We start from the raw sequence: 25853 nt of genomic DNA, 5'->3' as shown, positions 1-25853 counted from the left end.
ACCTTTTGTTTTTTTGGCTGCAGCAGCAGCAAGGCCCACAGGGCTGGCTAGCTGGCTAGCCAGCAAGCAGGTAGCAATGAAAGTAGGAATCTTTCTTTTTAACCCTGTAAGGGGGTGGTGCACTGTACCCGAAGATACTGCCATATCGGGTCAATGCATAGGGCGACGGAAGCAAGCTTCGAAATCGGCCCCCGTTCTCAAAAATCCATTTAATATATGGTCCCCAGATAGGGGACGTATCAGATATTAAACTGATAAGAACAGATACTACACTTGATCTTAGCCAAAAGGCCGAGAAGCGATAACCGTGAAAGGGGCGGGCCCAACAAGGTGCCCTTCATGGGCACTATCACTGCTTGCTGTCAGGGAGGCTGCCAGACAATTTTCCATGCACACTCTGGGCTGGGGGGCAGTCAACCACCAGTACACACAGCAGAACCTAAACCCATACCATTATTGCTAAGCAGCAAGACAGGGGCCCATTGCACTCCCACGGGGCCTTTTTAAATGCAATCCATAACCCGGATTTGCCAGGAACCCTTCTTACTCCTCCTACTTGCATGTGACACTGGGCTTAGGATCTGCATAGGAAACACACACACAAGCACACACCTACCTTTGTTGCCTGCAGATGCCTCCTTGGCTGTCCCCAAACGGTATCAAACCAACACCCACGGGAAGCTGTAAGCATAGAGGACATGCCTGCACCCCATTGGACTTACCTGTGTGGGTTAAATCTGGGTTATTTGACAACCTATGGCGGTGATGGTTCTGCTCAGGCAGAGCAGTGCTGATGCTCCTCATAAAGCTGTCGCTGCTGTGAAGGTTCTAGGTGACATCACAAATCCCTATGGTTACATACACAACAAAGCTGGGTTGTTGTTGTTTACACTCTGCAAGGCCTGTGGAAGTGAGTGACATCATAGCACTGTAGTTCTGAGGGTTCTAGATGGATGCAACAATCTCCTGTTGCTTCTATGAAGGCCATAATAGACGACATCACCAAACAGCTCCATAGTCACATACACAGCAAAGGAGAGATGTTGTTTACACCTAGTGATGTCAGTGGTATTGAGTGACATCACAGCACAGTGCTAAGGCTCCTGGGCCTGGACACAGCAGCGGCTGCAATATCTCAACGGAGAATACGTTTATATATATGTGTGTGTGTGCGCGTATATATATATATATATATATATATATATATATATATATATATATTTCTCCGCCGAAATCACTTTTAAACCCATTTCCACCTTTTTTTCCCTTCTCTTCCTCTTACTTTTTTTTCACGTTTTTTTACGTTTTTCTCCTTTTCGCCTCTTTTCTGGGCGTATTATTCTTCTTTTTCTTCTTTTTTTTCGTCTAATGCATACCCCATCAGTGCAGCAATGCTTATTCAATACCGCCAGCAGATGGAGACACTGGGGGATAATTTTCTAAGGATTTATACTGATTTTTCCTGTCTGAATTTGTCGCACAGAAAGTTGCAGGCCAAATATGTGTGACATTTCTGCGACTTTAGCTTCTAGAGCATTTTTACAACATTATACATAGGTGCTGAATACATAAAAAGCGACTGTTCAGCGACAGACAAGTCGCATCGGCTGAAAGTAGGCCAGAATGTCAGTCCATGTTGGAGCAGGTTTAGATACAGTCTAAAGTATAGATCTCAAAGTCTGTGCACAGAATTTAGCAAGGGCCTCGCACCTTCTGATGCATCAGGTAGGTGCACAATAGCATAGCCTAACCCTCTGTACTTTGGTCTATATTGATGCGGGACATAGACAGCCAGCTGATGACCAATCCATTAGTGCAATGGATGGCTGGAAGCATTTGTCTTTGCCTTTGCAATACCACAGAAGCAATGCATGGTCAATGTACAGCAATGACACACCTGTGTGAACAGCCAGGAGACCCCCCCCCCCCATGTTATGTTACATAGTTACATAGTTAGTACGGTCGAAAAAAGACATATGTCCATCAAGTTCAACCAGGGAATTAAGGGGTAGGGGTGTGGCGCGATATTGGGGAAGGGATGAGATTTTATATTTCTTCATAAGCATTAATCTTATTTTGTCAATTAGGAACATTCAGCACCCACCCGCTATCAAGGCAGCTGCCTATCATGTCATGCCCTACCTGCACAGGTGTGCTGGCTACTCAAATGATCCAATTAAGGAGGCCATTTAGTCAGCAGCAGCAGAAGTCCTGTGCCTGGACGCTCCAACAGCGGCCAGACACAAGCAGAAGCAGAAGCAGCAGCAGCACCACCTTTTGTTTTTTGGCTGCAGCAGCAGCAAGGCCCACAGGGCTGGCTAGCTGGCTAGCCAGCAAGCAGGTAGCAATGAAAGTAGGAATCTTTCTTTTTAACCCTGTAAGGGGGTGGTGCACTGTACCCGAAGATACTGCCATATCGGGTCAATGCATAGGGCGACGGAAGCAAGCTTCGAAATCGGCCCCCGTTCTCAAAAATCCATTTAATATATGGTCCCCAGATAGGGGACGTATCAGATATTAAACTGATAAGAACAGATACTACACTTGATCTTAGCCAAAAGGCCGAGAAGCGATAACCGTGAAAGGGGCGGGCCCAACAAGGTGCCCTTCATGGGCACTATCACTGCTTGCTGTCAGGGAGGCTGCCAGACAATTTTCCATGCACACTCTGGGCTGGGGGGCAGTCAACCACCAGTACACACAGCAGAACCTAAACCCATACCATTATTGCTAAGCAGCAAGACAGGGGCCCATTGCACTCCCACGGAGCCTTTTTAAATGCAATCCATAACCCGGATTTGCCAGGAACCCTTCTTACTCCTCCTACTTGCATGTGACACTGGGCTTAGGATCTGCATAGGAAACACACACACAAGCACACACCTACCTTTGTTGCCTGCAGATGCCTCCTTGGCTGTCCCCAAACGGTATCAAACCAACACCCACGGGAAGCTGTAAGCATAGAGGACATGCCTGCACCCCATTGGACTTACCTGTGTGGGTTAAATCCGGGTTATTTGACAACCTATGGCGGTGATGGTTCTGCTCAGGCAGAGCAGTGCTGATGCTCCTCATAAAGCTGTCGCTGCTGTGAAGGTTCTAGGTGACATCACAAATCCCTATGGTTACATACACAACAAAGCTGGGTTGTTGTTGTTTACACTCTGCAAGGCCTGTGGAAGTGAGTGACATCATAGCACTGTAGTTCTGAGGGTTCTAGATGGATGCAACAATCTCCTGTTGCTTCTATGAAGGCCATAATAGACGACATCACCAAACAGCTCCATAGTCACATACACAGCAAAGGAGAGATGTTGTTTACACCTAGTGATGTCAGTGGTATTGAGTGACATCACAGCACAGTGCTAAGGCTCCTGGGCCTGGACACAGCAGCGGCTGCAATATCTCAACGGAGAATACGTTTATATATATGTGTGTGTGTGCGCGTATATATATATATATATATATATATATATATATATATATATATATTTCTCCGCCGAAATCACTTTTAAACCCATTTCCACCTTTTTTTCCCTTCTCTTCCTCTTACTTTTTTTTCACGTTTTTTTACGTTTTTCTCCTTTTCGCCTCTTTTCTGGGCGTATTATTCTTCTTTTTCTTCTTTTTTTTCGTCTAATGCATACCCCATCAGTGCAGCAATGCTTATTCAATACCGCCAGCAGATGGAGACACTGGGGGATAATTTTCTAAGGATTTATACTGATTTTTCCTGTCTGAATTTGTCGCACAGAAAGTTGCAGGCCAAATATGTGTGACATTTCTGCGACTTTAGCTTCTAGAGCATTTTTACAACATTATACATAGGTGCTGAATACATAAAAAGCGACTGTTCAGCGACAGACAAGTCGCATCGGCTGAAAGTAGGCCAGAATGTCAGTCCATGTTGGAGCAGGTTTAGATACAGTCTAAAGTATAGATCTCAAAGTCTGTGCACAGAATTTAGCAAGGGCCTCGCACCTTCTGATGCATCAGGTAGGTGCACAATAGCATAGCCTAACCCTCTGTACTTTGGTCTATATTGATGCGGGACATAGACAGCCAGCTGATGACCAATCCATTAGTGCAATGGATGGCTGGAAGCATTTGTCTTTGCCTTTGCAATACCACAGAAGCAATGCATGGTCAATGTACAGCAATGACACACCTGTGTGAACAGCCAGGAGACCCCCCCCCCCCCCCCATGTTATGTTACATAGTTACATAGTTAGTACGGTCGAAAAAAGACATATGTCCATCAAGTTCAACCAGGGAATTAAGGGGTAGGGGTGTGGCGCGATATTGGGGAAGGGATGAGATTTTATATTTCTTCATAAGCATTAATCTTATTTTGTCAATTAGGAACATTCAGCACCCACCCGCTATCAAGGCAGCTGCCTATCATGTCATGCCCTACCTGCACAGGTGTGCTGGCTACTCAAATGATCCAATTAAGGAGGCCATTTAGTCAGCAGCAGCAGAAGTCCTGTGCCTGGACGCTCCAACAGCGGCCAGACACAAGCAGAAGCAGAAGCAGCAGAAGCAGCAGCAGCACCACCTTTTGTTTTTTGGCTGCAGCAGCAGCAAGGCCCACAGGGCTGGCTAGCTGGCTAGCCAGCAAGCAGGTAGCAATGAAAGTAGGAATCTTTCTTTTTAACCCTGTAAGGGGGTGGTGCACTGTACCCGAAGATACTGCCATATCGGGTCAATGCATAGGGCGACGGAAGCAAGCTTCGAAATCGGCCCCCGTTCTCAAAAATCCATTTAATATATGGTCCCCAGATAGGGGACGTATCAGATATTAAACTGATAAGAACAGATACTACACTTGATCTTAGCCAAAAGGCCGAGAAGCGATAACCGTGAAAGGGGCGGGCCCAACAAGGTGCCCTTCATGGGCACTATCACTGCTTGCTGTCAGGGAGGCTGCCAGACAATTTTCCATGCACACTCTGGGCTGGGGGGCAGTCAACCACCAGTACACACAGCAGAACCTAAACCCATACCATTATTGCTAAGCAGCAAGACAGGGGCCCATTGCACTCCCACGGGGCCTTTTTAAATGCAATCCATAACCCGGATTTGCCAGGAACCCTTCTTACTCCTCCTACTTGCATGTGACACTGGGCTTAGGATCTGCATAGGAAACACACACACAAGCACACACCTACCTTTGTTGCCTGCAGATGCCTCCTTGGCTGTCCCCAAACGGTATCAAACCAACACCCACGGGAAGCTGTAAGCATAGAGGACATGCCTGCACCTCATTGGACTTACCTGTGTGGGTTAAATCCGGGTTATTTGACAACCTATGGCGGTGATGGTTCTGCTCAGGCAGAGCAGTGCTGATGCTCCTCATAAAGCTGTCGCTGCTGTGAAGGTTCTAGGTGACATCACAAATCCCTATGGTTACATACACAACAAAGCTGGGTTGTTGTTGTTTACACTCTGCAAGGCCTGTGGAAGTGAGTGACATCATAGCACTGTAGTTCTGAGGGTTCTAGATGGATGCAACAATCTCCTGTTGCTTCTATGAAGGCCATAATAGACGACATCACCAAACAGCTCCATAGTCACATACACAGCAAAGGAGAGATGTTGTTTACACCTAGTGATGTCAGTGGTATTGAGTGACATCACAGCACAGTGCTAAGGCTCCTGGGCCTGGACACAGCAGCGGCTGCAATATCTCAACGGAGAATACGTTTATATATATGTGTGTGTGTGCGCGTATATATATATATATATATATATATATATATATATATATATTTCTCCGCCGAAATCACTTTTAAACCCATTTCCACCTTTTTTTCCCTTCTCTTCCTCTTACTTTTTTTTCACGTTTTTTTACGTTTTTCTCCTTTTCGCCTCTTTTCTGGGCGTATTATTCTTCTTTTTCTTCTTTTTTTTCGTCTAATGCATACCCCATCAGTGCAGCAATGCTTATTCAATACCGCCAGCAGATGGAGACACTGGGGGATAATTTTCTAAGGATTTATACTGATTTTTCCTGTCTGAATTTGTCGCACAGAAAGTTGCAGGCCAAATATGTGTGACATTTCTGCGACTTTAGCTTCTAGAGCATTTTTACAACATTATACATAGGTGCTGAATACATAAAAAGCGACTGTTCAGCGACAGACAAGTCGCATCGGCTGAAAGTAGGCCAGAATGTCAGTCCATGTTGGAGCAGGTTTAGATACAGTCTAAAGTATAGATCTCAAAGTCTGTGCACAGAATTTAGCAAGGGCCTCGCACCTTCTGATGCATCAGGTAGGTGCACAATAGCATAGCCTAACCCTCTGTACTTTGGTCTATATTGATGCGGGACATAGACAGCCAGCTGATGACCAATCCATTAGTGCAATGGATGGCTGGAAGCATTTGTCTTTGCCTTTGCAATACCACAGAAGCAATGCATGGTCAATGTACAGCAATGACACACCTGTGTGAACAGCCAGGAGACCCCCCCCCCCCCATGTTATGTTACATAGTTACATAGTTAGTACGGTCGAAAAAAGACATATGTCCATCAAGTTCAACCAGGGAATTAAGGGGTAGGGGTGTGGCGCGATATTGGGGAAGGGATGAGATTTTATATTTCTTCATAAGCATTAATCTTATTTTGTCAATTAGGAACATTCAGCACCCACCCGCTATCAAGGCAGCTGCCTATCATGTCATGCCCTACCTGCACAGGTGTGCTGGCTACTCAAATGATCCAATTAAGGAGGCCATTTAGTCAGCAGCAGCAGAAGTCCTGTGCCTGGACGCTCCAACAGCGGCCAGACACAAGCAGAAGCAGAAGCAGCAGAAGCAGCAGCAGCACCACCTTTTGTTTTTTGGCTGCAGCAGCAGCAAGGCCCACAGGGCTGGCTAGCTGGCTAGCCAGCAAGCAGGTAGCAATGAAAGTAGGAATCTTTCTTTTTAACCCTGTAAGGGGGTGGTGCACTGTACCCGAAGATACTGCCATATCGGGTCAATGCATAGGGCGACGGAAGCAAGCTTCGAAATCGGCCCCCGTTCTCAAAAATCCATTTAATATATGGTCCCCAGATAGGGGACGTATCAGATATTAAACTGATAAGAACAGATACTACACTTGATCTTAGCCAAAAGGCCGAGAAGCGATAACCGTGAAAGGGGCGGGCCCAACAAGGTGCCCTTCATGGGCACTATCACTGCTTGCTGTCAGGGAGGCTGCCAGACAATTTCCATGCACACTCTGGGCTGGGGGGCAGTCAACCACCAGTACACACAGCAGAACCTAAACCCATACCATTATTGCTAAGCAGCAAGACAGGGGCCCATTGCACTCCCACGGGGCCTTTTTAAATGCAATCCATAACCCGGATTTGCCAGGAACCCTTCTTACTCCTCCTACTTGCATGTGACACTGGGCTTAGGATCTGCATAGGAAACACACACACAAGCACACACCTACCTTTGTTGCCTGCAGATGCCTCCTTGGCTGTCCCCAAACGGTATCAAACCAACACCCACGGGAAGCTGTAAGCATAGAGGACATGCCTGCACCCCATTGGACTTACCTGTGTGGGTTAAATCCGGGTTATTTGACAACCTATGGCGGTGATGGTTCTGCTCAGTCAGAGCAGTGCTGATGCTCCTCATAAAGCTGTCGCTGCTGTGAAGGTTCTAGGTGACATCACAAATCCCTATGGTTACATACACAACAAAGCTGGGTTGTTGTTGTTTACACTCTGCAAGGCCTGTGGAAGTGAGTGACATCATAGCACTGTAGTTCTGAGGGTTCTAGATGGATGCAACAATCTCCTGTTGCTTCTATAAAGGCCATAATAGACGACATCACCAAACAGCTCCATAGTCACATACACAGCAAAGGAGAGATGTTGTTTACACCTAGTGATGTCAGTGGTATTGAGTGACATCACAGCACAGTGCTAAGGCTCCTGGGCCTGGACACAGCAGCGGCTGCAATATCTCAACGGAGAATACGTTTATATATATGTGTGTGTGTGCGCGTATATATATATATATATATATATATATATATATATATATATATATATTTCTCCGCCGAAATCACTTTTAAACCCATTTCCACCTTTTTTTCCCTTCTCTTCCTCTTACTTTTTTTTCACGTTTTTTTACGTTTTTCTCCTTTTCGCCTCTTTTCTGGGCGTATTATTCTTCTTTTTCTTCTTTTTTTTCGTCTAATGCATACCCCATCAGTGCAGCAATGCTTATTCAATACCGCCAGCAGATGGAGACACTGGGGGATAATTTTCTAAGGATTTATACTGATTTTTCCTGTCTGAATTTGTCGCACAGAAAGTTGCAGGCCAAATATGTGTGACATTTCTGCGACTTTAGCTTCTAGAGCATTTTTACAACATTATACATAGGTGCTGAATACATAAAAAGCGACTGTTCAGCGACAGACAAGTCGCATCGGCTGAAAGTAGGCCAGAATGTCAGTCCATGTTGGAGCAGGTTTAGATACAGTCTAAAGTATAGATCTCAAAGTCTGTGCACAGAATTTAGCAAGGGCCTCGCACCTTCTGATGCATCAGGTAGGTGCACAATAGCATAGCCTAACCCTCTGTACTTTGGTCTATATTGATGCGGGACATAGACAGCCAGCTGATGACCAATCCATTAGTGCAATGGATGGCTGGAAGCATTTGTCTTTGCCTTTGCAATACCACAGAAGCAATGCATGGTCAATGTACAGCAATGACACACCTGTGTGAACAGCCAGGAGACCCCCCCCCCCATGTTATGTTACATAGTTACATAGTTAGTACGGTCGAAAAAAGACATATGTCCATCAAGTTCAACCAGGGAATTAAGGGGTAGGGGTGTGGCGCGATATTGGGGAAGGGATGAGATTTTATATTTCTTCATAAGCATTAATCTTATTTTGTCGGAACATTCAGCACCCACCCGCTATCAAGGCAGCTGCCTATCATGTCATGCCCTACCTGCACAGGTGTGCTGGCTACTCAAATGATCCAATTAAGGAGGCCATTTAGTCAGCAGCAGCAGAAGTCCTGTGCCTGGACGCTCCAACAGCGGCCAGACACAAGCAGAAGCAGAAGCAGCAGCAGCACCACCTTTTGTTTTTTGGCTGCAGCAGCAGCAAGGCCCACAGGGCTGGCTAGCTGGCTAGCCAGCAAGCAGGTAGCAATGAAAGTAGGAATCTTTCTTTTTAACCCTGTAAGGGGGTGGTGCACTGTACCCGAAGATACTGCCATATCGGGTCAATGCATAGGGCGACGGAAGCAAGCTTCGAAATCGGCCCCCGTTCTCAAAAATCCATTTAATATATGGTCCCCAGATAGGGGACGTATCAGATATTAAACTGATAAGAACAGATACTACACTTGATCTTAGCCAAAAGGCCGAGAAGCGATAACCGTGAAAGGGGCGGGCCCAACAAGGTGCCCTTCATGGGCACTATCACTGCTTGCTGTCAGGGAGGCTGCCAGACAATTTTCCATGCACACTCTGGGCTGGGGGGCAGTCAACCACCAGTACACACAGCAGAACCTAAACCCATACCATTATTGCTAAGCAGCAAGACAGGGGCCCATTGCACTCCCACGGGGCCTTTTTAAATGCAATCCATAACCCGGATTTGCCAGGAACCCTTCTTACTCCTCCTACTTGCATGTGACACTGGGCTTAGGATCTGCATAGGAAACACACACACAAGCACACACCTACCTTTGTTGCCTGCAGATGCCTCCTTGGCTGTCCCCAAACGGTATCAAACCAACACCCACGGGAAGCTGTAAGCATAGAGGACATGCCTGCACCCCATTGGACTTACCTGTGTGGGTTAAATCCGGGTTATTTGACAACCTATGGCGGTGATGGTTCTGCTCAGGCAGAGCAGTGCTGATGCTCCTCATAAAGCTGTCGCTGCTGTGAAGGTTCTAGGTGACATCACAAATCCCTATGGTTACATACACAACAAAGCTGGGTTGTTGTTGTTTACACTCTGCAAGGCCTGTGGAAGTGAGTGACATCATAGCACTGTAGTTCTGAGGGTTCTAGATGGATGCAACAATCTCCTGTTGCTTCTATGAAGGCCATAATAGACGACATCACCAAACAGCTCCATAGTCACATACACAGCAAAGGAGAGATGTTGTTTACACCTAGTGATGTCAGTGGTATTGAGTGACATCACAGCACAGTGCTAAGGCTCCTGGGCCTGGACACAGCAGCGGCTGCAATATCTCAACGGAGAATACGTTTATATATATGTGTGTGTGTGCGCGTATATATATATATATATATATATATATATATATATATATATATATATATTTCTCCGCCGAAATCACTTTTAAACCCATTTCCACCTTTTTTTCCCTTCTCTTCCTCTTACTTTTTTTTCACGTTTTTTTACGTTTTTCTCCTTTTCGCCTCTTTTCTGGGCGTATTATTCTTCTTTTTCTTCTTTTTTTTCGTCTAATGCATACCCCATCAGTGCAGCAATGCTTATTCAATACCGCCAGCAGATGGAGACACTGGGGGATAATTTTCTAAGGATTTATACTGATTTTTCCTGTCTGAATTTGTCGCACAGAAAGTTGCAGGCCAAATATGTGTGACATTTCTGCGACTTTAGCTTCTAGAGCATTTTTACAACATTATACATAGGTGGGTGCTGAATACATAAAAAGCGACTGTTCAGCGACAGACAAGTCGCATCGGCTGAAAGTAGGCCAGAATGTCAGTCCATGTTGGAGCAGGTTTAGATACAGTCTAAAGTATAGATCTCAAAGTCTGTGCACAGAATTTAGCAAGGGCCTCGCACCTTCTGATGCATCAGGTAGGTGCACAATAGCATAGCCTAACCCTCTGTACTTTGGTCTATATTGATGCGGGACATAGACAGCCAGCTGATGACCAATCCATTAGTGCAATGGATGGCTGGAAGCATTTGTCTTTGCCTTTGCAATACCACAGAAGCAATGCATGGTCAATGTACAGCAATGACACACCTGTGTGAACAGCCAGGAGACCCCCCCCCCCCCCCATGTTATGTTACATAGTTACATAGTTAGTACGGTCGAAAAAAGACATATGTCCATCAAGTTCAACCAGGGAATTAAGGGGTAGGGGTGTGGCGCGATATTGGGGAAGGGATGAGATTTTATATTTCTTCATAAGCATTAATCTTATTTTGTCAATTAGGAACATTCAGCACCCACCCGCTATCAAGGCAGCTGCCTATCATGTCATGCCCTACCTGCACAGGTGTGCTGGCTACTCAAATGATCCAATTAAGGAGGCCATTTAGTCAGCAGCAGTAGAAGTCCTGTGCCTGGACGCTCCAACAGCGGCCAGACACAAGCAGAAGCAGAAGCAGCAGAAGCAGCAGCAGCACCACCTTTTGTTTTTTGGCTGCAGCAGCAGCAAGGCCCACAGGGCTGGCTAGCTGGCTAGCCAGCAAGCAGGTAGCAATGAAAGTAGGAATCTTTCTTTTTAACCCTGTAAGGGGGTGGTGCACTGTACCCGAAGATACTGCCATATCGGGTCAATGCATAGGGCGACGGAAGCAAGCTTCGAAATCGGCCCCCGTTCTCAAAAATCCATTTAATATATGGTCCCCAGATAGGGGACGTATCAGATATTAAACTGATAAGAACAGATACTACACTTGATCTTAGCCAAAAGGCCGAGAAGCGATAACCGTGAAAGGGGCGGGCCCAACAAGGTGCCCTTCATGGGCACTATCACTGCTTGCTGTCAGGGAGGCTGCCAGACAATTTTCCATGCACACTCTGGGCTGGGGGGCAGTCAACCACCAGTACACACAGCAGAACCTAAACCCATACCATTATTGCTAAGCAGCAAGACAGGGGCCCATTGCACTCCCACGGGGCCTTTTTAAATGCAATCCATAACCCGGATTTGCCAGGAACCCTTCTTACTCCTCCTACTTGCATGTGACACTGGGCTTAGGATCTGCATAGGAAACACACACACAAGCACACACCTACCTTTGTTGCCTGCAGATGCCTCCTTGGCTGTCCCCAAACGGTATCAAACCAACACCCACGGGAAGCTGTAAGCATAGAGGACATGCCTGCACCCCATTGGACTTACCTGTGTGGGTTAAATCCGGGTTATTTGACAACCTATGGCGGTGATGGTTCTGCTCAGGCAGAGCAGTGCTGATGCTCCTCATAAAGCTGTCGCTGCTGTGAAGGTTCTAGGTGACATCACAAATCCCTATGGTTACATACACAACAAAGCTGGGTTGTTGTTGTTTACACTCTGCAAGGCCTGTGGAAGTGAGTGACATCATAGCACTGTAGTTCTGAGGGTTCTAGATGGATGCAACAATCTCCTGTTGCTTCTATGAAGGCCATAATAGACGACATCACCAAACAGCTCCATAGTCACATACACAGCAAAGGAGAGATGTTGTTTACACCTAGTGATGTCAGTGGTATTGAGTGACATCACAGCACAGTGCTAAGGCTCCTGGGCCTGGACACAGCAGCGGCTGCAATATCTCAATGGAGAATACGTTTATATATATGTGTGTGTGTGCGCGTATATATATATATATATATATATATATATATATATATATATATATTTCTCCGCCGAAATCACTTTTAAACCCATTTCCACCTTTTTTTCCCTTCTCTTCCTCTTACTTTTTTTTCACGTTTTTTTACGTTTTTCTCCTTTTCGCCTCTTTTCTGGGCGTATTATTCTTCTTTTTCTTCTTTTTTTTCGTCTAATGCATACCCCATCAGTGCAGCAATGCTTATTCAATACCGCCAGCAGATGGAGACACTGGGGGATAATTTTCTAAGGATTTATACTGATTTTTCCTGTCTGAATTTGTCGCACAGAAAGTTGCAGGCCAAATATGTGTGACATTTCTGCGACTTTAGCTTCTAGAGCATTTTTACAACATTATACATAGGTGCTGAATACATAAAAAGCGACTGTTCAGCGACAGACAAGTCGCATCGGCTGAAAGTAGGCCAGAATGTCAGTCCATGTTGGAGCAGGTTTAGATACAGTCTAAAGTATAGATCTCAAAGTCTGTGCACAGAATTTAGCAAGGGCCTCGCACCTTCTGATGCATCAGGTAGGTGCACAATAGCATAGCCTAACCCTCTGTACTTTGGTCTATATTGATGCGGGACATAGACAGCCAGCTGATGACCAATCCATTAGTGCAATGGATGGCTGGAAGCATTTGTCTTTGCCTTTGCAATACCACAGAAGCAATGCATGGTCAATGTACAGCAATGACACACCTGTGTGAACAGCCAGGAGACCCCCCCCCCCCCCCATGTTATGTTACATAGTTACATAGTTAGTACGGTCGAAAAAAGACATATGTCCATCAAGTTCAACCAGGGAATTAAGGGGTAGGGGTGTGGCGCGATATTGGGGAAGGGATGAGATTTTATATTTCTTCATAAGCATTAATCTTATTTTGTCAATTAGGAACATTCAGCACCCACCCGCTATCAAGGCAGCTGCCTATCGTGTCATGCCCTACCTGCACAGGTGTGCTGGCTACTCAAATGATCCAATTAAGGAGGCCATTTAGTCAGCAGCAGCAGAAGTCCTGTGCCTGGACGCTCCAACAGCGGCCAGACACAAGCAGAAGCAGAAGCAGCAGAAGCAGCAGCAGCACCACCTTTTGTTTTTTGGCTGCAGCAGCAGCAAGGCCCACAGGGCTGGCTAGCTGGCTAGCCAGCAAGCAGGTAGCAATGAAAGTAGGAATCTTTCTTTTTAACCCTGTAAGGGGGTGGTGCACTGTACTCGAAGATACTGCCATATCGGGTCAATGCATAGGGTGACGGAAGCAAGCTTCGAAATCGGCCCCCGTTCTCAAAAATCCATTTAATATATGGTCCCCAGATAGGGGACGTATCAGATATTAAACTGATAAGAACAGATACTACACTTGATCTTAGCCAAAAGGCCGAGAAGCGATAACCGTGAAAGGGGCGGGCCCAACAAGGTGCCCTTCATGGGCACTATCACTGCTTGCTGTCAGGGAGGCTGCCAGACAATTTTCCATGCACACTCTGGGCTGGGGGGCAGTCAACCACCAGTACACACAGCAGAACCTAAACCCATACCATTATTGCTAAGCAGCAAGACAGGGGCCCATTGCACTCCCACGGGGCCTTTTTAAATGCAATCCATAACCCGGATTTGCCAGGAACCCTTCTTACTCCTCCTACTTGCATGTGACACTGGGCTTAGGATCTGCATAGGAAATACACACACAAGCACACACCTACCTTTTGTTGCCTGCAGATGCCTCCTTGGCTGTCCCCAAACGGTATCAAACCAACACCCACGGGAAGCTGTAAGCATAGAGGACATGCCTGCACCCCATTGGACTTACCTGTGTGGGTTAAATCCGGGTTATTTGACAACCTATGGCGGTGATGGTTCTGCTCAGGCAGAGCAGTGCTGATGCTCCTCATAAAGCTGTCGCTGCTGTGAAGGTTCTAGGTGACATCACAAATCCCTATGGTTACATACACAACAAAGCTGGGTTGTTGTTGTTTACACTCTGCAAGGCCTGTGGAAGTGAGTGACATCATAGCACTGTAGTTCTGAGGGTTCTAGATGGATGCAACAATCTCCTGTTGCTTCTATGAAGGCCATAATAGACGACATCACCAAACAGCTCCATAGTCACATACACAGCAAAGGAGAGATGTTGTTTACACCTAGTGATGTCAGTGGTATTGAGTGACATCACAGCACAGTGCTAAGGCTCCTGGGCCTGGACACAGCAGCGGCTGCAATATCTCAACGGAGAATACGTTTATATATATGTGTGTGTGTGCGCGTATATATATATATATATATATATATATATATATATATATATATTTCTCCACCGAAATCACTTTTAAACCCATTTCCACCTTTTTTTCCCTTCTCTTCCTCTTACTTTTTTTTCACGTTTTTTTACGTTTTTCTCCTTTTCGCCTCTTTTCTGGGCGTATTATTCTTCTTTTTCTTCTTTTTTTTCGTCTAATGCATACCCCATCAGTGCAGCAATGCTTATTCAATATCGCCAGCAGATGGAGACACTGGGGGATAATTTTCTAAGGATTTATACTGATTTTTCCTGTCTGAATTTGTCGCACAGAAAGTTGCAGGCCAAATATGTGTGACATTTCTGCGACTTTAGCTTCTAGAGCATTTTTACAACATTATACATAGGTGCTGAATACATAAAAAGCGACTGTTCAGCGACAGACAAGTCGCATCGGCTGAAAGTAGGCCAGAATGTCAGTCCATGTTGGAGCAGGTTTAGATACAGTCTAAAGTATAGATCTCAAAGTCTGTGCACAGAATTTAGCAAGGCCCTCGCACCTTCTGATGCATCAGGTAGGTGCACAATAGCATAGCCTAACCCTCTGTACTTTGGTCTATATTGATGCGGGACATAGACAGCCAGCTGATGACCAATCCATTAGTGCAATGGATGGCTGGAAGCATTTGTCTTTGCCTTTGCAATACCACAGAAGCAATGCATGGTCAATGTACAGCAATGACACACCTGTGTGAACAGCCAGGAGACCCCCCCCCCCCCCCATGTTATGTTACATAGTTACATAGTTAGTACGGTCGAAAAAAGACATATGTCCATCAAGTTCAACCAGGGAATTAAGGGGTAGGGGTGTGGCGCGATATTGGGGAAGGGATGAGATTTTATATTTCTTCATAAGCATTAATCTTATTTTGTCAATTAGGAACATTCAGCACCCACCCGCTATCAAGGCAGCTGCCTATCATGTCATGCCCTACCTGCACAGGTGTGCTGGCTACTCAAATGATCCAATTAAGGAGGCCATTTAGTCAGCAGCAGCAGAAGTCCTGTGCCTGGACGCTCCAACAGCGGCCAGACACAAGCAGAAGCAGAAGCAGCAGAAGCAGCAGCAGCACCACCTTTTGTTTTTTGGCTGCAGCAGCAGCAAGGCCCACAGGGCTGGCTAGCTGGCTAGCCAGCAAGCAGGTAGCAATGAAAGTAGGAATCTTTCTTTTTAACCCTGTAAGGGGGTGGTGCACTGTACCCGAAGATACTGCCATATCGGGTCAATGCATAGGGCGACGGAAGCAAGCTTCGAAATCGGCCCCCGTTCTCAAAAATCCATTTAATATATGGTCCCCAGATAGGGGACGTATCAGATATTAAACTGATAAGAACAGATACTACACTTGATCTTAGCCAAAAGGCCGAGAAGCGATAACCGTGAAAGGGGCGGGCCCAACAAGGTGCCCTTCATGGGCACTATCACTGCTTGCTGTCAGGGAGGCTGCCAGACAATTTTCCATGCACACTCTGGGCTGGGGGGCAGTCAACCACCAGTACACACAGCAGAACCTAAACCCATACCATTATTGCTAAGCAGCAAGACAGGGGCCCATTGCACTCCCACGGGGCCTTTTTAAATGCAATCCATAACCCGGATTTGCCAGGAACCCTTCTTACTCCTCCTACTTGCATGTGACACTGGGCTTAGGATCTGCATAGGAAACACACACACAAGCACACACCTACCTTTGTTGCCTGCAGATGCCTCCTTGGCTGTCCCCAAACGGTATCAAACCAACACCCACGGGAAGCTGTAAGCATAGAGGACATGCCTGCACCCCATTGGACTTACCTGTGTGGGTTAAATCCGGGTTATTTGACAACCTATGGCGGTGATGGTTCTGCTCAGGCAGAGCAGTGCTGATGCTCCTCATAAAGCTGTCGCTGCTGTGAAGGTTCTAGGTGACATCACAAATCCCTATGGTTACATACACAACAAAGCTGGGTTGTTGTTGTTTACACTCTGCAAGGCCTGTGGAAGTGAGTGACATCATAGCACTGTAGTTCTGAGGGTTCTAGATGGATGCAACAATCTCCTGTTGCTTCTATGAAGGCCATAATAGACGACATCACCAAACAGCTCCATAGTCACATACACAGCAAAGGAGAGATGTTGTTTACACCTAGTGATGTCAGTGGTATTGAGTGACATCACAGCACAGTGCTAAGGCTCCTGGGCCTGGACACAGCAGCGGCTGCAATATCTCAACGGAGAATACGTTTATATATATGTGTGTGTGTGCGCGTATATATATATATATATATATATATATATATATATATATATATTTCTCCGCCGAAATCACTTTTAAACCCATTTCCACCTTTTTTTCCCTCCTCTTCCTCTTACTTTTTTTTCACGTTTTTTTACGTTTTTCTCCTTTTCGCCTCTTTTCTGGGCGTATTATTCTTCTTTTTCTTCTTTTTTTTCGTCTAATGCATACCCCATCAGTGCAGCAATGCTTATTCAATACCGCCAGCAGATGGAGACACTGGGGGATAATTTTCTAAGGATTTATACTGATTTTTCCTGTCTGAATTTGTCGCACAGAAAGTTGCAGGCCAAATATGTGTGACATTTCTGCGACTTTAGCTTCTAGAGCATTTTTACAACATTATACATAGGTGCTGAATACATAAAAAGCGACTGTTCAGCGACAGACAAGTCGCATCGGCTGAAAGTAGGCCAGAATGTCAGTCCATGTTGGAGCAGGTTTAGATACAGTCTAAAGTATAGATCTCAAAGTCTGTGCACAGAATTTAGCAAGGGCCTCGCACCTTCTGATGCATCAGGTAGGTGCACAATAGCATAGCCTAACCCTCTGTACTTTGGTCTATATTGATGCGGGACATAGACAGCCAGCTGATGACCAATCCATTAGTGCAATGGATGGCTGGAAGCATTTGTCTTTGCCTTTGCAATACCACAGAAGCAATGCATGGTCAATGTACAGCAATGACACACCTGTGTGAACAGCCAGGAGACACCCCCCCCCCCCCCCCCATGTTATGTTACATAGTTACATAGTTAGTACGGTCGAAAAAAGACATATGTCCATCAAGTTCAACCAGGGAATTAAGGGGTAGGGGTGTGGCGCGATATTGGGGAAGGGATGAGATTTTATATTTCTTCATAAGCATTAATCTTATTTTGTCAATTAGGAACATTCAGCACCCACCCGCTATCAAGGCAGCTGCCTATCATGTCATGCCCTACCTGCACAGGTGTGCTGGCTACTCAAATGATCCAATTAAGGAGGCCATTTAGTCAGCAGCAGCAGAAGTCCTGTGCCTGGACGCTCCAACAGCGGCCAGACACAAGCAGAAGCAGAAGCAGCAGAAGCAGCAGCAGCACCACCTTTTGTTTTTTGGCTGCAGCAGCAGCAAGGCCCACAGGGCTGGCTAGCTGGCTAGCCAGCAAGCAGGTAGCAATGAAAGTAGGAATCTTTCTTTTTAACCCTGTAAGGGGGTGGTGCACTGTACCCGAAGATACTGCCATATCGGGTCAATGCATAGGGCGACGGAAGCAAGCTTCGAAATCGGCCCCCGTTCTCAAAAATCCATTTAATATATGGTCCCCAGATAGGGGACGTATCAGATATTAAACTGATAAGAACAGATACTACACTTGATCTTAGCCAAAAGGCCGAGAAGCGATAACCGTGAAAGGGGCGGGCCCAACAAGGTGCCCTTCATGGGCACTATCACTGCTTGCTGTCAGGGAGGCTGCCAGACAATTTTCCATGCACACTCTGGGCTGGGGGGCAGTCAACCACCAGTACACACAGCAGAACCTAAACCCATACCATTATTGCTAAGCAGCAAGACAGGGGCCCATTGCACTCCCACGGGGCCTTTTTAAATGCAATCCATAACCCGGATTTGCCAGGAACCCTTCTTACTCCTCCTACTTGCATGTGACACTGGGCTTAGGATCTGCATAGGAAACACACACACAAGCACACACCTACCTTTGTTGCCTGCAGATGCCTCCTTGGCTGTCCCCAAACGGTATCAAACCAACACCCACGGGAAGCTGTAAGCATAGAGGACATGCCTGCACCCCATTGGACTTACCTGTGTGGGTTAAATCCGGGTTATTTGACAACCTATGGCGGTGATGGTTCTGCTCAGGCAGAGCAGTGCTGATGCTCCTCATAAAGCTGTCGCTGCTGTGAAGGTTCTAGGTGACATCACAAATCCCTATGGTTACATACACAACAAAGCTGGGTTGTTGTTGTTTACACTCTGCAAGGCCTGTGGAAGTGAGTGACATCATAGCACTGTAGTTCTGAGGGTTCTAGATGGATGCAACAATCTCCTGTTGCTTCTATGAAGGCCATAATAGACGACATCACCAAACAGCTCCATAGTCACATACACAGCAAAGGAGAGATGTTGTTTACACCTAGTGATGTCAGTGGTATTGAGTGACATCACAGCACAGTGCTAAGGCTCCTGGGCCTGGACACAGCAGCGGCTGCAATATCTCAACGGAGAATACGTTTATATATATGTGTGTGTGTGCGCGTATATATATATATATATATATATATATATATATATATATATATATTTCTCCGCCGAAATCACTTTTAAACCCATTTCCACCTTTTTTTCCCTTCTCTTCCTCTTACTTTTTTTTCACGTTTTTTTACGTTTTTCTCCTTTTCGCCTCTTTTCTGGGCGTATTATTCTTCTTTTTCTTCTTTTTTTTCGTCTAATGCATACCCCATCAGTGCAGCAATGCTTATTCAATACCGCCAGCAGATGGAGACACTGGGGGATAATTTTCTAAGGATTTATACTGATTTTTCCTGTCTGAATTTGTCGCACAGAAAGTTGCAGGCCAAATATGTGTGACATTTCTGCGACTTTAGCTTCTAGAGCATTTTTACAACATTATACATAGGTGCTGAATACATAAAAAGCGACTGTTCAGCGACAGACAAGTCGCATCGGCTGAAAGTAGGCCAGAATGTCAGTCCATGTTGGAGCAGGTTTAGATACAGTCTAAAGTATAGATCTCAAAGTCTGTGCACAGAATTTAGCAAGGGCCTCGCACCTTCTGATGCATCAGGTAGGTGCACAATAGCATAGCCTAACCCTCTGTACTTTGGTCTATATTGATGCGGGACATAGACAGCCAGCTGATGACCAATCCATTAGTGCAATGGATGGCTGGAAGCATTTGTCTTTGCCTTTGCAATACCACAGAAGCAATGCATGGTCAATGTACAGCAATGACACACCTGTGTGAACAGCCAGGAGACCCCCCCCCCCCCATGTTATGTTACATAGTTACATAGTTAGTACGGTCGAAAAAAGACATATGTCCATCAAGTTCAACCAGGGAATTAAGGGGTAGGGGTGTGGCGCGATATTGGGGAAGGGATGAGATTTTATATTTCTTCATAAGCATTAATCTTATTTTGTCAATTAGGAACATTCAGCACCCACCCGCTATCAAGGCAGCTGCCTATCATGTCATGCCCTACCTGCACAGGTGTGCTGGCTACTCAAATGATCCAATTAAGGAGGCCATTTAGTCAGCAGCAGCAGAAGTCCTGTGCCTGGACGCTCCAACAGCGGCCAGACACAAGCAGAAGCAGAAGCAGCAGAAGCAGCAGCAGCACCACCTTTTGTTTTTTGGCTGCAGCAGCAGCAAGGCCCACAGGGCTGGCTAGCTGGCTAGCCAGCAAGCAGGTAGCAATGAAAGTAGGAATCTTTCTTTTTAACCCTGTAAGGGGGTGGTGCACTGTACCCGAAGATACTGCCATATCGGGTCAATGCATAGGGCGACGGAAGCAAGCTTCGAAATCGGCCCCCGTTCTCAAAAATCCATTTAATATATGGTCCCCAGATAGGGGACGTATCAGATATTAAACTGATAAGAACAGATACTACACTTGATCTTAGCCAAAAGGCCGAGAAGCGATAACCGTGAAAGGGGCGGGCCCAACAAGGTGCCCTTCATGGGCACTATCACTGCTTGCTGTCAGGGAGGCTGCCAGACAATTTTCCATGCACACTCTGGGCTGGGGGGCAGTCAACCACCAGTACACACAGCAGAACCTAAACCCATACCATTATTGCTAAGCAGCAAGACAGGGGCCCATTGCACTCCCACGGGGCCTTTTTAAATGCAATCCATAACCCGGATTTGCCAGGAACCCTTCTTACTCCTCCTACTTGCATGTGACACTGGGCTTAGGATCTGCATAGGAAACACACACACAAGCACACACCTACCTTTGTTGCCTGCAGATGCCTCCTTGGCTGTCCCCAAACGGTATCAAACCAACACCCACGGGAAGCTGTAAGCATAGAGGACATGCCTGCACCCCATTGGACTTACCTGTGTGGGTTAAATCCGGGTTATTTGACAACCTATGGCGGTGATGGTTCTGCTCAGGCAGAGCAGTGCTGATGCTCCTCATAAAGCTGTCGCTGCTGTGAAGGTTCTAGGTGACATCACAAATCCCTATGGTTACATACACAACAAAGCTGGGTTGTTGTTGTTTACACTCTGCAAGGCCTGTGGAAGTGAGTGACATCATAGCACTGTAGTTCTGAGGGTTCTAGATGGATGCAACAATCTCCTGTTGCTTCTATGAAGGCCATAATAGACGACATCACCAAACAGCTCCATAGTCACATACACAGCAAAGGAGAGATGTTGTTTACACCTAGTGATGTCAGTGGTATTGAGTGACATCACAGCACAGTGCTAAGGCTCCTGGGCCTGGACACAGCAGCGGCTGCAATATCTCAACGGAGAATACGTTTATATATATGTGTGTGTGTGCGCGTGTATATATATATATATATATATATATATATATATATATATATATATATATTTCTCCGCCGAAATCACTTTTAAACCCATTTCCACCTTTTTTTCCCTTCTCTTCCTCTTACTTTTTTTTCACGTTTTTTTACGTTTTTCTCCTTTTCGCCTCTTTTCTGGGCGTATTATTCTTCTTTTTCTTCTTTTTTTTCGTCTAATGCATACCCCATCAGTGCAGCAATGCTTATTCAATACCGCCAGCAGATGGAGACACTGGGGGATAATTTTCTAAGGATTTATACTGATTTTTCCTGTCTGAATTTGTCGCACAGAAAGTTGCAGGCCAAATATGTGTGACATTTCTGCGACTTTAGCTTCTAGAGCATTTTTACAACATTATACATAGGTGCTGAATACATAAAAAGCGACTGTTCAGCGACAGACAAGTCGCATCGGCTGAAAGTAGGCCAGAATGTCAGTCCATGTTGGAGCAGGTTTAGATACAGTCTAAAGTATAGATCTCAAAGTCTGTGCACAGAATTTAGCAAGGGCCTCGCACCTTCTGATGCATCAGGTAGGTGCACAATAGCATAGCCTAACCCTCTGTACTTTGGTCTATATTGATGCGGGACATAGACAGCCAGCTGATGACCAATCCATTAGTGCAATGGATGGCTGGAAGCATTTGTCTTTGCCTTTGCAATACCACAGAAGCAATGCATGGTCAATGTACAGCAATGACACACCTGTGTGAACAGCCAGGAGACCCCCCCCCCCCCATGTTATGTTACATAGTTACATAGTTAGTACGGTCGAAAAAAGACATATGTCCATCAAGTTCAACCAGGGAATTAAGGGGTAGGGGTGTGGCGCGATATTGGGGAAGGGATGAGATTTTATATTTCTTCATAAGCATTAATCTTATTTTGTCAATTAGGAACATTCAGCACCCACCCGCTATCAAGGCAGCTGCCTATCATGTCATGCCCTACCTGCACAGGTGTGCTGGCTACTCAAATGATCCAATTAAGGAGGCCATTTAGTCAGCAGCAGCAGAAGTCCTGTGCCTGGACGCTCCAACAGCGGCCAGACACAAGCAGAAGCAGAAGCAGCAGAAGCAGCAGCAGCACCACCTTTTGTTTTTTGGCTGCAGCAGCAGCAAGGCCCACAGGGCTGGCTAGCTGGCTAGCCAGCAAGCAGGTAGCAATGAAAGTAGGAATCTTTCTTTTTAACCCTGTAAGGGGGTGGTGCACTGTACCCGAAGATACTGCCATATCGGGTCAATGCATAGGGCGACGGAAGCAAGCTTCGAAATCGGCCCCCGTTCTCAAAAATCCATTTAATATATGGTCCCCAGATAGGGGACGTATCAGATATTAAACTGATAAGAACAGATACTACACTTGATCTTAGCCAAAAGGCCGAGAAGCGATAACCGTGAAAGGGGCGGGCCCAACAAGGTGCCCTTCATGGGCACTATCACTGCTTGCTGTCAGGGAGGCTGCCAGACAATTTTCCATGCACACTCTGGGCTGGGGGGCAGTCAACCACCAGTACACACAGCAGAACCTAAACCCATACCATTATTGCTAAGCAGCAAGACAGGGGCCCATTGCACTCCCACGGGGCCTTTTTAAATGCAATCCATAACCCGGATTTGCCAGGAACCCTTCTTACTCCTCCTACTTGCATGTGACACTGGGCTTAGGATCTGCATAGGAAACACACACACAAGCACACACCTACCTTTGTTGCCTGCAGATGCCTCCTTGGCTGTCCCCAAACGGTATCAAACCAACACCCACGGGAAGCTGTAAGCATAGAGGACATGCCTGCACCCCATTGGACTTACCTGTGTGGGTTAAATCCGGGTTATTTGACAACCTATGGCGGTGATGGTTCTGCTCAGGCAGAGCAGTGCTGATGCTCCTCATAAAGCTGTCGCTGCTGTGAAGGTTCTAGGTGACATCACAAATCCCTATGGTTACATACACAACAAAGCTGGGTTGTTGTTGTTTACACTCTGCAAGGCCTGTGGAAGTGAGTGACATCATAGCACTGTAGTTCTGAGGGTTCTAGATGGATGCAACAATCTCCTGTTGCTTCTATGAAGGCCATAATAGACGACATCACCAAACAGCTCCATAGTCACATACACAGCAAAGGAGAGATGTTGTTTACACCTAGTGATGTCAGTGGTATTGAGTGACATCACAGCACAGTGCTAAGGCTCCTGGGCCTGGACACAGCAGCGGCTGCAATATCTCAACGGAGAATACGTTTATATATATGTGTGTGTGTGCGCGTATATATATATATATATATATATATATATATATATATATATATATATTTCTCCGCCGAAATCACTTTTAAACCCATTTCCACCTTTTTTTCCCTTCTCTTCCTCTTACTTTTTTTTCACGTTTTTTTACGTTTTTCTCCTTTTCGCCTCTTTTCTGGGCGTATTATTCTTCTTTTTCTTCTTTTTTTTCGTCTAATGCATACCCCATCAGTGCAGCAATGCTTATTCAATACCGCCAGCAGATGGAGACACTGGGGGATAATTTTCTAAGGATTTATACTGATTTTTCCTGTCTGAATTTGTCGCACAGAAAGTTGCAGGCCAAATATGTGTGACATTTCTGCGACTTTAGCTTCTAGAGCATTTTTACAACATTATACATAGGTGCTGAATACATAAAAAGCGACTGTTCAGCGACAGACAAGTCGCATCGGCTGAAAGTAGGCCAGAATGTCAGTCCATGTTGGAGCAGGTTTAGATACAGTCTAAAGTATAGATCTCAAAGTCTGTGCACAGAATTTAGCAAGGGCCTCGCACCTTCTGATGCATCAGGTAGGTGCACAATAGCATAGCCTAACCCTCTGTACTTTGGTCTATATTGATGCGGGACATAGACAGCCAGCTGATGACCAATCCATTAGTGCAATGGATGGCTGGAAGCATTTGTCTTTGCCTTTGCAATACCACAGAAGCAATGCATGGTCAATGTACAGCAATGACACACCTGTGTGAACAGCCAGGAGACCCCCCCCCCCCCATGTTATGTTACATAGTTACATAGTTAGTACGGTCGAAAAAAGACATATGTCCATCAAGTTCAACCAGGGAATTAAGGGGTAGGGGTGTGGCGCGATATTGGGGAAGGGATGAGATTTTATATTTCTTCATAAGCATTAATCTTATTTTGTCAATTAGGAACATTCAGCACCCACCCGCTATCAAGGCAGCTGCCTATCATGTCATGCCCTACCTGCACAGGTGTGCTGGCTACTCAAATGATCCAATTAAGGAGGCCATTTAGTCAGCAGCAGCAGAAGTCCTGTGCCTGGACGCTCCAACAGCGGCCAGACACAAGCAGAAGCAGAAGCAGCAGAAGCAGCAGCAGCACCACCTTTTGTTTTTTGGCTGCAGCAGCAGCAAGGCCCACAGGGCTGGCTAGCTGGCTAGCCAGCAAGCAGGTAGCAATGAAAGTAGGAATCTTTCTTTTTAACCCTGTAAGGGGGTGGTGCACTGTACCCGAAGATACTGCCATATCGGGTCAATGCATAGGGCGACGGAAGCAAGCTTCGAAATCGGCCCCCGTTCTCAAAAATCCATTTAATATATGGTCCCCAGATAGGGGACGTATCAGATATTAAACTGATAAGAACAGATACTACACTTGATCTTAGCCAAAAGGCCGAGAAGCGATAACCGTGAAAGGGGCGGGCCCAACAAGGTGCCCTTCATGGGCACTATCACTGCTTGCTGTCAGGGAGGCTGCCAGACAATTTTCCATGCACACTCTGGGCTGGGGGGCAGTCAACCACCAGTACACACAGCAGAACCTAAACCCATACCATTATTGCTAAGCAGCAAGACAGGGGCCCATTGCACTCCCACGGGGCCTTTTTAAATGCAATCCATAACCCGGATTTGCCAGGAACCCTTCTTACTCCTCCTACTTGCATGTGACACTGGGCTTAGGATCTGCATAGGAAACACACACACAAGCACACACCTACCTTTGTTGCCTGCAGATGCCTCCTTGGCTGTCCCCAAACGGTATCAAACCAACACCCACGGGAAGCTGTAAGCATAGAGGACATGCCTGCACCCCATTGGACTTACCTGTGTGGGTTAAATCCGGGTTATTTGACAACCTATGGCGG

The 25853-nt window shown here is 46.1% G+C and overlaps 12 non-coding genes across 12 annotated transcripts; all 12 read right to left on the bottom strand.

Moving 5' to 3' along the window:
- Positions 1-112: 112 nt before the first annotated feature.
- Positions 113-303, bottom strand: LOC130332769 (U2 spliceosomal RNA). The gene has a single exon (XR_008875347.1). It is a non-coding gene; the product is annotated as a U2 spliceosomal RNA (small nuclear RNA).
- A 2080-nt stretch (positions 304-2383) lies between these two features.
- LOC130332768 (U2 spliceosomal RNA) lies at positions 2384-2574 on the bottom strand. Its single transcript, XR_008875346.1, has one exon. It is a non-coding gene; the product is annotated as a U2 spliceosomal RNA (small nuclear RNA).
- A 2093-nt stretch (positions 2575-4667) lies between these two features.
- On the bottom strand, positions 4668-4858 carry LOC130332767 (U2 spliceosomal RNA). Its single transcript, XR_008875345.1, has one exon. It is a non-coding gene; the product is annotated as a U2 spliceosomal RNA (small nuclear RNA).
- A 2086-nt stretch (positions 4859-6944) lies between these two features.
- Positions 6945-7135, bottom strand: LOC130332766 (U2 spliceosomal RNA). The gene has a single exon (XR_008875344.1). It is a non-coding gene; the product is annotated as a U2 spliceosomal RNA (small nuclear RNA).
- Positions 7136-9210: 2075 nt separating this feature from the next.
- On the bottom strand, positions 9211-9401 carry LOC130332765 (U2 spliceosomal RNA). Its single transcript, XR_008875343.1, has one exon. It is a non-coding gene; the product is annotated as a U2 spliceosomal RNA (small nuclear RNA).
- Positions 9402-11501: 2100 nt separating this feature from the next.
- Positions 11502-11692, bottom strand: LOC130332764 (U2 spliceosomal RNA). The gene has a single exon (XR_008875342.1). It is a non-coding gene; the product is annotated as a U2 spliceosomal RNA (small nuclear RNA).
- A 2092-nt stretch (positions 11693-13784) lies between these two features.
- LOC130332738 (U2 spliceosomal RNA) lies at positions 13785-13975 on the bottom strand. Its single transcript, XR_008875323.1, has one exon. It is a non-coding gene; the product is annotated as a U2 spliceosomal RNA (small nuclear RNA).
- A 2091-nt stretch (positions 13976-16066) lies between these two features.
- Positions 16067-16257, bottom strand: LOC130332763 (U2 spliceosomal RNA). Its single transcript, XR_008875341.1, has one exon. It is a non-coding gene; the product is annotated as a U2 spliceosomal RNA (small nuclear RNA).
- A 2094-nt stretch (positions 16258-18351) lies between these two features.
- On the bottom strand, positions 18352-18542 carry LOC130332760 (U2 spliceosomal RNA). The gene has a single exon (XR_008875339.1). It is a non-coding gene; the product is annotated as a U2 spliceosomal RNA (small nuclear RNA).
- Positions 18543-20632: 2090 nt separating this feature from the next.
- Positions 20633-20823, bottom strand: LOC130332759 (U2 spliceosomal RNA). Its single transcript, XR_008875338.1, has one exon. It is a non-coding gene; the product is annotated as a U2 spliceosomal RNA (small nuclear RNA).
- Positions 20824-22919: 2096 nt separating this feature from the next.
- Positions 22920-23110, bottom strand: LOC130332758 (U2 spliceosomal RNA). Its single transcript, XR_008875337.1, has one exon. It is a non-coding gene; the product is annotated as a U2 spliceosomal RNA (small nuclear RNA).
- A 2092-nt stretch (positions 23111-25202) lies between these two features.
- Positions 25203-25393, bottom strand: LOC130332757 (U2 spliceosomal RNA). The gene has a single exon (XR_008875336.1). It is a non-coding gene; the product is annotated as a U2 spliceosomal RNA (small nuclear RNA).
- Positions 25394-25853: the final 460 nt, after the last annotated feature.

Source organism: Hyla sarda, unplaced genomic scaffold, assembly GCF_029499605.1.
Source record: "Hyla sarda isolate aHylSar1 unplaced genomic scaffold, aHylSar1.hap1 scaffold_387, whole genome shotgun sequence".
NCBI classification, from domain to species: domain Eukaryota; kingdom Metazoa; phylum Chordata; class Amphibia; order Anura; family Hylidae; genus Hyla; species Hyla sarda.
This window is presented reverse-complemented; position numbering and strand designations above follow the sequence as displayed.